Below are 11046 nucleotides of genomic sequence, written 5' to 3'. Positions count from 1 at the left end.
AGAAGAATCTCTGTTTTGGTCAGTTAATGTAGATATTTAAAATTTCTGCTGAAATTTTTTATACCTTTACATTTAATACAGGATTTAAAAATTATAAGAGAAGAAATGAGATGCTTTGGTTAGGGGGATAATAGTACCCATAATAAATGCTAAGCACATTCTTATGTTGCATTTATTGTACCTCTTTTTGTTTATTTATATTCATACATTCAATAAATATTTCTATGTATATAATACACAGTGTAAACATTGATGATATAAGCAACTCACTGGAAAAAAACTCACTACCATGAATATGAAATATGAATGCTGATTCATAGCAATAACTGAAAGATGAATATTAGATGCCAAATTACACATTTCATCTTTGATTATAATTGCTATCCATATTTGTGTACAGTGAGAGAAAGTAATTGGGGACATGAACGTTTTCCTTGAATAGATCTTGAACAGAGAACTGAGCGAAATACAAGAATTATTGAATCAGGGTTCTTGTAATAAAGGAAGTAGTGCTTTTAAGGAAATGAAGCCCAAGAACAGAATATGGACTGGAAATGGGCCACAGATGGTGCAGGGCCTGTAAAACCGTACCAAGCTTCTTAGTCTTTTTTCCCCCTTAATTGCAAAGAAAAAACAATAAAATGTTTTTAATCTATTGTAGGGATATTAGCCGGGGTTCTTCAGAGAGATAAAATGATTGGTAACTATATCTAGATGATGATATATAGATAGATAGGAAGTGAGACACAGAGAGAGATTTTAAGAACTTGGCTCAAGTGAGTGTGGGGAATGATCAGTGTGGGGAATGATCAGTTAGAAAACTGCAAGCCACATCATGTCTGGAAACCAGACAGAGTTGATATTTCAGTCTTGATCATCTGGTTGCTCTTCTTTCTCTATAATGGTCGGATTTCCTCTTCTTACTCTGAGATGTCTCTCTTATACCTATAAGAATGACAAAACTGACTAACCTCCTCTAGTCTTGTTCCACACACTCTATTTTCACGGTCCCAATCAACCGCTCCTCCACTTTCTGAGACTTACAACGAAATGGGTAGTAGAGTCATTTGTAAGTAATTTCACTTCACCACAATTTAGAGATCCCACCTAAATTTAGAGATAATCTCAAGAATAAATTTGACATATCAAAGTTAAGACTATATGAGTCTCAAGAACATCATGCATGAAGAAAGGGAAAAAGTTATTTAAAAAAAGGAAAGGAAAAAAAAGATGTGGATGTCAATCCCATCTCTAAAATTTGCTCTTAAATGTAAAGATGTTGTCTTTTTTGTTAGGTGCCTTTGAGTAAGCTTAGACTCACAGCAACCTGATGTATAATAGGAGGAAACACTGTCCAGTCCTGTACCCTTGTTAGAACTTTTTTAATTCATTGTTTCAGCCATTGTGTCATTCCACCTAGTTGAGGGCTTTTTTTTTTCATTATTATTTTTAACTGCCCCTGCATTTTACCAAACTGGATATACTTTTCCTGAAAATCTGTCCAAAGTACGTGAGACAAAGTCTGACCATCATTGCTGCTCAGGAGCATTCTGGCTCTGCTTCTCCTGAGATAGACATGAGTGTTCTTTTGGAAACCCATGGTACTTGGAATATTCTCCACCAGCCCCATAATCTAAGTCTCCCAATTCTTCCTTTGTCTTCATTACTCAGTGTCCAACTTCCACAAGCCTGATGAAGGGATTGAAAGTAGCATGGCTGGGGTCGGGTGTGCATCAGTCCTCAAAGTAATAGCCTTGCTTTTCAACACAGTAAAGGTATCTTGTGCAGAAGATATAGTCAGTACCATGTGCCCTTTGATCTCTTGACTGCTGCTTTGAAATGGGTGCAACTATGGATCTCTTCAATGAGCCCAATCTGGAGCCCTGGAAGCATAGTGTGTATGCATTAGGGTGCTAACTACAATGTCAGTAGTGTGAAACCACCAGTTTCTCTGTGGGGGAAAGACAGGGCTTTCTACTCATGCAAAGAGCGACAATCTTGTAAACCCACAGGGAAGTGCTTCCCTGCCCCATAGAGTCACCATGAATTGGAACCCACTTGATGGCAGTGCACTTGGTTTTTGCTATGTTCCTACACATTTTGACTTGTGCCTCAATAGTAACGAGGCCCCAACACTCGATTATGAGAAGGCATTGACTCCCTGGCAGTAAGTTTGGTTACTGTATACTAAACTACCAGTTAAGCTGTAAGTACTTAAAAGATGGTAGTGCCCTACCTAACCCAATGCATTTCTGAAGAAGGATGAGTATTTGGTGTTTAGAGAATAGAAAACAGAAAAATGTCTAGGATGATTTCTAAATGTAGAGTATCAAGAAAAGATTGTGGATGTATTTCCTACAAGAACGAGTAATATAAAAATGCATATACTTTTGAATGACCACGGGAAAGCCCAGATCTCCTTTGAATCACGTGTGCCTCAATGGCAGTGACTATGTATTAATGGAGGTGGTTTGGAACTTCTGACCATGCAGTTAGCAGCCCAACATGTAAATCATTACTTTATCAGGGCTAAGAAATAATGAAGTTAAAGAGATGAACAGAAAACTTTAAAGAGCAGCTCAGGAAGACAAAATATATATTGGTATGTGAAAACCCTGGATTTATAAAACCCAAAGGGAAGACAACATTTAATGATTTCCAAGCTGAAAGAATTGAAGAAAGAATTCAGTCTTAGAGTCTCAATATTTAAGGACTTTTGATGGGCTTTGCTGTCGATGGTGGGTAAGCACTGGACTGCTAGCCAAAATGTTGGCAGTTCAAACCCAGAAACCATGCCATCAGAGAAAGATGGGCATGTATACTCCATAAAGATTTGCACATTTCAGAATTCCGACCTAGGCTCCCTATGAATTGGAATCAATTCAATGACAGTGGGTTTGTTTGTTTGTTTGTTTATTAGATGGGAAAAATAAGGTGGAAGTAATACACAGTTTTACTGTATCCCAAAAAACGGGTCAACTTTGAATCATTTCAAGAGAGAGCATATAGTCTATAACCAAAGGTATTGAAGGGAGAAGTCCAATCTGAACTGAAGGCACTGGCCAAAACCAAGGCTCCAGGAATTGATGGGATACCACCTGAAATGGCTCAGTAAGTTGCTGAAGCAATGAAGGCATTGATTTGTGTACACCAAGAAATTTAGAAGACAGTCACATAGCCAATCATCTAGTACAGATCCATATCTGTACTCATTCCAATAAAAGGCAACCTAGTTTTAAATGCAGAAAGTATCAATGCCATTAGTACAAGTAACACTTTGATGAAGATAATTAAAAACATTTGTAACAGGACATCTTTAAAGACCATCCAGAAATATAAGACCGCCCTCAGAAGAGCACATGAAATGAGCAATATCAGATGGATCTTGCTGAAAGCAGAAGATACAAGAAGGATGTTTAGTTGTGTTTTATTGACTATGCACAAGTTTTTTAATTTTGGATAATATTGTTAGGACTAGGAATTCCAGAATGCATATTTATGCCTATGTGAAACTTGTAAATAGTTTAAGAACCATTTGAACTAACTGGATTAATGGTGCTTTGGGGGCATGGTAGGTTGAGGGGGAAAGTAAAGAATTAATAACAATGAGTAGACAAATGATGAAAGTGTTCCAGAACTAATTGTAATGATTGCACACTCTTATGAATATAATTGAGCTATTGAATTGTATGATATGTCATTTCTATGATAATAAAACTGCCACAAAATAAAATTTAAAGTTTGAAAAAAAGAACACTGTATGTTGGCTTTGTATCAATTCACCATACGTATTCACCATACTTGTATCATGATTTGCTAAGCAAATAAATGTGAGAAGGTAGACTATTTGAAGAAGAATTCAGCTATGCTATATAATGAAGGAAGCAGCTTCAGGATTGGAGGAACACTCATTAACCATCTGCATTATGCAGAAAATATAAGCTTGCTTGTTGAGTGCCAAGAGGGCTTGAAGAACTTACTCATGGAGATCAAAGACTACAGGCTTCAGTATTAATTACAACTAAACGTGAAGAAAACAAAAATCCTTACAATTGAACCTCCAGACAACATGATCATCAGAGAAAATATTAATTGTTTAAAGGATTTCTTTTCACTTGGAACTACATAAACTCTCATGGAAGTAGCAGTCACAAAATCTTAAGATGCATTGCGTTGGACAGCTCTGCTGCAAAACAGCCCTTGAAAGGGTGAAAGAGCCAAGATACCACTGCATGAACTTGGGTCATGAATCTCACCCAAGCCATGGTATTTGTAATCACTTCATATGCACAAAAAATCAGGGCAATAAATATGGATGACTAGAGAATAATTGCTTCAATTGAATTTTTAATGTTGGGCAAATAATATTGAAATAAATATGATCAGCCAGAAAAACAAGCAAATCTATAGTCAAAATGACTTTAGACACAAGGAAGGCAACACTTTGTGGGATATGCTTTAAATATATCATCAGGAGGTACTAGGCTCTGGAGAAGACATTGTGTTTCATAAAGTAGAGGGTGAATGAAAAAAGACGACTTTGTACAATGTAGATTAGCATAGTGACTGCAATATTAAGCTTGAACATAGCAAAAATTGTGAGTCTGACACTGGACAGTTTTTCATTCTTTTGTACAAAGGATTACTCTGAGTGGAAAGACTCAATACACTTAACAAGAAGACTAGATGCCTTATAGTGGATGAGTTTTATCAAGTTTGCAGTGCAAACTGCTATCAAAATTGGAAATCGTTCTTCTAATGCCTGAAAAACATTTTTACTGAGAATTTGGAGCTATAAGTTAAGAGGAATTGAAATTCACTTCTGCATAGGTGAGTGAAATTCAGAGAAAGAGTGCAGGCATACCACTGCTCTTATGAATGAGAATATTGAAATCACTGAGATAGAATTGTTGAGTCTAATGTGATAATATCAAAGAATGCTCATTATTACATTAAAGTGTTTGTCTTTATTACATATAAGTGTCTGTCTTAGGTTATGTGCTCTGTTGTTGTTAGTTGAAGTCTATTTGGTTCCAAATCATTGTGATTCTGTGTCAAAATTGAATCAAAGTCAGCCTGATCCCAGACCATTCTCCCAGTTATTCAAATGTTTGAGCCCATTGTTGAAGCCACTGGGTCAATCCATCTCTTTGATGGCCTTCCTCATTTTCATCAACCTTCTATTTTACCAAGCATGATGTCCTTTTTCAGAGACTACTCTCACCTGGTATCATCTAGGACATTCTTGAGGCAAAGTCTTACCACCCTTGGGTTCTCTAGAGAAGCAAAATCAGTGAAGTTTTTGTGTGTATCTATAAGGAAGTATCAAAAAGGTCCTGGGAAAGTCTGTGATCTTTAATTCTATGTTTAATGAACTTGTTGGAGCCTCTTGTATATAGATTTATCTTAAGGAAATGGCCCACATAGTTGTTGAGGCCATTATGTTCTGAGTCCTAGGACAACTGCCAGGCTTCGATTTCTCTTGACCCAGGTAGCTCTAAGGGCTGTTGGACCCAATATTGACTGCTTAGGCCATAGGTTGCTAGCTTCTGATGTCAACAATCAAGATGACAGAACACTGACTCACAGGCTGCAGAGGCTAATGACTCCCAAATATGCAGGCGATGCAGGCAAGCTGCTGGTTCAAATTCAAGAGCCAGCAAAATGTAAGTTTAGCCAGAGCTTCCACACCTGTTGGAAGCATGTCACACTATTAAGGAAACTTCCTTTCAACTAACTGACAGGTCACTGGCGATCTAATCATGGAGTAGATCACGTTATATATCAGATCTCATCATGTTGGATGTTTACCTCATAAAAGATTGAGAATCAGAACATAGCCAAATTTACAAGCAACCTTAACCATCATAATGTTTGAAACCTATCTACAAAGAAAGAATAGCTTGCCTCTATTCCATTTTCCACTTCCATCATACACTCAATCCCAGGTATAATTTAATATTGATGTCATGAATGAATTTTTGTGAAAAGAGTTGATTTTTATCATTTTATGGTATCATGACTAGAGAAATGCTTGAGCCCATTGTTGAAGCCATGGGTCAGTCCACCTCTTCGATGGCCTAGCTCCTTCTCGCCAGCCTTCCGTTTACTGCCACGCCTGGCGTTCTTTTTCAGAGCCTGGTCTTGTCTGGTGACATCTACAAAATACTTGAGGTGAAGTATTATTAAGTATATTAAAATCTGGGTAAGAAGTAGGATTCTGTTGTAATTGAGGATATTGGGTATAACTTCCTGGTAATAAAATTTGGTTCAACACATATTGCAAATGAGACCTATACAAACTTATTTAATCTTCTTATTTGGTTTCCTTATTTTAAAAGGAAATAAATATATCTTTTAAAAGATATACATAGATATTTGCATACAGATATATAGCTTTTCATGTATATTTTTAGGATTAAACTATTGAAGTAGACCAATAAGTAATTAATACAATCATTTAGTATACTTTAGCCTATATTAGCATAACAAATGTTAGAAACGATTATAAATAAATACACAATTTTAAAGAATTAGATATCATGAGCCCTAGTGTGGCAGTGGGTAAACATTCAAGTGGCTAAAGATGAGGTCAGTGGTTCAAACCCAATAATAACTCATGTGGGGGAGAACAAAAAAACATGTGACAGCCCACTGCCATAACAATCATAGCCTTGGCAATCCTGGGGAGCAGTTTGACTCTGCCCTGCAGGGTGGATATGGGTGTGAAATGCCTCTACAGCAATGGTTGCCTTTGTTTTCTTAAGAGCTCTACATGACCCTGTTCCCTGCATCTGCTGTCTTACATTGTCATCACAGGGTAATTTGGATCTCCTTACTACAGATGTGGGAGAATACACTTCCTGCTAGCTAACACAGTTGGCATGGCTGGTGAAAATATCTATTATGAAGCTAATGGAAAGGTCATTTATTCAAATCCACCAAAGGCTCTGCAGGAGGAAGGATCTGGCAATCTTCCTCCACAAAGATTACAGCCTGGAAAACAATTTGGGGTGGTTCTACCCTGTTGTATATGGAGGATGGGCTTCAGAAGTTGCATAGACGAGTTCCATGTTTTCCACACAATTTTTTAAGCTCCCCTGTAGGGTCCCTTTCAATTGGAATCGACCCGAAGGCACACACCATCGACCACAGAGGGAATTCAGCATCCGCATGTCACAGTGCTCCATCTCAGTCTCTGCCCTATTTAGAATTATTATAAATGGCTGAGATGACTACCTCAAAGATATATACTGTATTTACATCTCAAAAACTGATAGTTCTGGTTAATATATAGGATCACAAAATTGAGATGCAAAAAACTTGAGGAATAACATTATGAATGAAACATGTGAGATGCAATTTATAATATTACACATTTTAGTTCAGAAAATAAATTCTTTACCTTGTTATAAAGTGTAGAGTCAGTGGTTTGTTTGCTAACTACAGGAGAAAGAAAGGAATTTCTAATCCTGCAAAGATTTACAGTCTCAGAACACCCCCACCCCCGGGACAATTCTAAACTTCCCTACAGGGTTGCTATGAATTAAATCCTAAAATATTGCCATCAACTCAATGGCATTAAGTTTTTTTGGGTCTATTATTAATTCTTCTCAAATAAGCAAACAAAAAGAGAAGGGAGTATTTACAGAATTATAAAAAGAAAAAAAAATTCCATACCTTGTCCATATCTTCACTTTATAAAAAACACATACATATAATAAGCTTTGCAAAATAGAAGTGGCTTTTATTTATTTCCCCTACTGAATAATCAAATGATTTTGTTGACAATAACAGTTGTGACAATTAACACAGTGCAGCCTTCATCTTTTAAGTCAGGTTGGTGAAGACAATTGGGAAAACAAAGCTAAAGGTAGTGGATAGAAATGCTTATCTACAAGGCAAAGCAATTTTTGATTAATAGAATTCTCAAGCCAGTTGAAACAATTGGATTGTTGAAAACCTGCTATTCAGGACTCTTCATCGACCTGAACTATTTGGATCAATTCATTGTTCTTTATATTACACAGAGAGCTGACCATCCTGGGCCCCCAGTCATCCCTCTCTATGCAACTCCTAAAAGGAAACATTGCTCGGGGAGAGTTTCTACAGCCTACCATGCTCTCATTTCTATGGTGTCTCTCAATTCAACTTCTAAAATTAAGCCTGATAATCGAATAGTGAAATAATTTGTTTTTGCAATGTAAGTCAAACTACCACTGTACATGTAGTTCATAATACATTACTGTTACAATCAAGTTTTGCACTTTCTCTCACAATTTTAGTTGGATTTAAACAGCCAAGTGTCTGTTCCCACTGTCTCTTATATATAAAATGTAAGCCCTGTCTCATTATTCTCTTTAACACAATTCTCCCTTTTCTAGTACTAGATTATTTTCTACTGAAAGTTGTTTATCACCAGCACACTCACAAATATCCCTATAGTCGGCTTTGTGTTGGAACATCTGTATGCGCTTCTTGTTTAAATTATGTTTCTAAGTTAACATTCATGAGTGCATTGGTTTTATCCCTAAGCCAAACCTAATTTCATGGTCATCCAGAACTGTGATTTAAATGTCTTTGTATCTGTATCAGTATTCAGTAGAGGTCTTTTACCTTGAAGATTTTCAATTTAAAGATTATAATTAGATTATGGATATCTAATTGATGCATTTTCAAGTCACTTACTCCCCATCCTTCCCACCTGAAAATCTATAGACTGTGAAGGTTACTCTAAAACCCGGTCAATCCACAGAGCTGCTTATTGTTGTGTTTTGTCATTCTGTACCTGTAGAAAACTTCCTTCCATACAGATTAAAAAGAGGAAAAAAAGAGAGTGTGTATTTACATATCATTCAGTCATGTGAATAGAATGCTATTCTTATAAAGCCCCCAAAGATAATTTTTCTCATTTTTCATATTCAAAGTGTATGAAGTCACTAAATTCACAAGTAAACAGAGCTTGTTCTTTTGAGAACAGCATCTCGGGGTTTAGTCTACCAAATCATACTACATATGCAAATGCTCTTGGAATGTAATTTAGCTGCATGCTAAGCAGCACAGAAATCTCAAGGGTCAAAGATTTGAAATTGTTTGAAGCATGAAAATCATAGATGCAAATGTTTGATGTACAGATGTGTGTACTAAAATAGGTCACAGTTAGATGGATTCATTTATTTTATTCAATCCCTTATTATGAATTGTTTACTAGGATTTTTGTTTTACGTCTGTGTGAATTTGGTTTCAGTTCTACAACAAATTCAAAATGGTGTTTCAGGGTCAATGTTAGCCCAAAATACGTGTGTTTACTATGTGGATGACAGATGATCTACACAATTCTCCACTAACAGAATAACTGTAACTCTAAAAAATTGCACATTTTTCTCTATTTCCTCTTTCTCTCCCTCATCTCTCTCACTCTCTCTAGCTCACTAGCTTGCTCGCTCACTTGCTCTGACTTTGCATGTTGTCGAGCTCTGAAAGTCTTGTCAAAAATTCCTTCTGAGTTACATGTTTTGAGTCTCTAGTTCTGTCTTTCCTTCTCTCGTGCTGGAGTATAATTATATTAATGCCATAGCAAATATTATGTTGGGTTAATACAGATTTAAATTAGCACTGGAGATAACTCCATTACTAAAGAATTTCTGATCTGCAAAATATTAGCAAGAATGTAGCTCTAATATAAATCATCATAGTTAAGCATACATTTTCACATTTAATCTTAAACTAAAAGAGTAGTAGGTTTTAAAATGCATCTTCAGAAGTTTATTTTAAAAGAAAAAAAAAGAGCTGTAAGGCCTGAAAGAATGGAAGTTTCCAAAATGTAAAGTATGAAATAATTTAGTACTTTATTCATTTATTCAATATGCATTAATATTGGGTGCCTGCTATGTGTTTGGGGCTATGATGGAAATATTTTATATTGAGGAAGCTGTGCATCATCACAGTCTACATATAACATGTATCAAAAGGCAACACTTCCCAGCCTGTATAATCCTCAGAACTGTTCATATATTTGAACCGAATATATTCGTCTCTGTGTCAGTCCGCCTCAGTGGGGTCCTCTTTATTTTTGCTAACCTTCGACTTTACTTTATTTTTGCTAACCTACTACATTTACTGTGATGTTCATATTTCCAAATAGGTGAAATGATGTCTACTTTTTCTATGTCGATTTGTTAGAAATTCTGAGTTTCTAGTGTACTCAATATTCTTTGTCAACCCTGTAATGAAAATATATCAATTCTATTTCAGTCCTTTGTGTTTCTTGCCTAGATTTTGCCTGGATTGGGTCAGGAACACCTAAGTCTTCAAAGTGACATCTTTGCTGCTGAACACTTTAAAGAGGTTTTCCAGCAGATTGACCAATGCAATACGGCCTTTGATTTCTTGGCTGATCTTTGCAAGTGTATGGAGTGCAGATGCAAGTAAAATGAAATCTTGGAAAGGGTCAATGTTTTCTGTTTTGCTTGATGATATCTACTGGTCCAGTTGTGAGGCTTTTTGTTTTCTGTATGTGGAAGTGTAATCCTTACAAGGTTGCTTACTTTAATCTTCAACAGTAAGTGCTTCAAGTCCTTTTTTTTCAGCAAAATGGTATTAGATGCATATCCAAGGTTGTTAATGAGTCTCTCCTCTTGATGCCCTGGTCTCTTTAATATAATCCAGTTTCCCCGATCATTTGCTTAGCATACAGATTGAATAAGAATGATGAAAAAAAGCACAGTGGGAAGTGTTGTTTTCATGGTTAGGTCCCTAGAAGTTTTTGAATCCTATGAATCCTATCCACAATGAAACAAAATGCTATCCAATCCCAAAACAACCCTAGAAGTATTGCTAAATTAACAGAGATGTTTGGCCCATGAATTGGACAAGGAGGAAGCCCTGGTGGCAAAGTGGGTCAACACTGAACTGCTAAACCGGAGGTTGGGCTGGAATTCACATTGACTTGCTGCTCTGTGGGAAGAAGACAGCCATCACCTTTTCACTTCTCTGCCAATTACAGTAGACAGGTCCAAAGGGCAATATCGAGACCTATAGCGTCTG

The sequence above is a fragment of the Echinops telfairi genome, unplaced genomic scaffold (genome assembly GCF_000313985.2).
Source record: "Echinops telfairi isolate 266 unplaced genomic scaffold, ASM31398v2 ScPeMD7_9;HRSCAF=40, whole genome shotgun sequence".
Classification (NCBI taxonomy): Eukaryota; Metazoa; Chordata; class Mammalia; order Afrosoricida; family Tenrecidae; genus Echinops; species Echinops telfairi.
Note: the sequence above shows the minus strand (reverse complement) of the source record.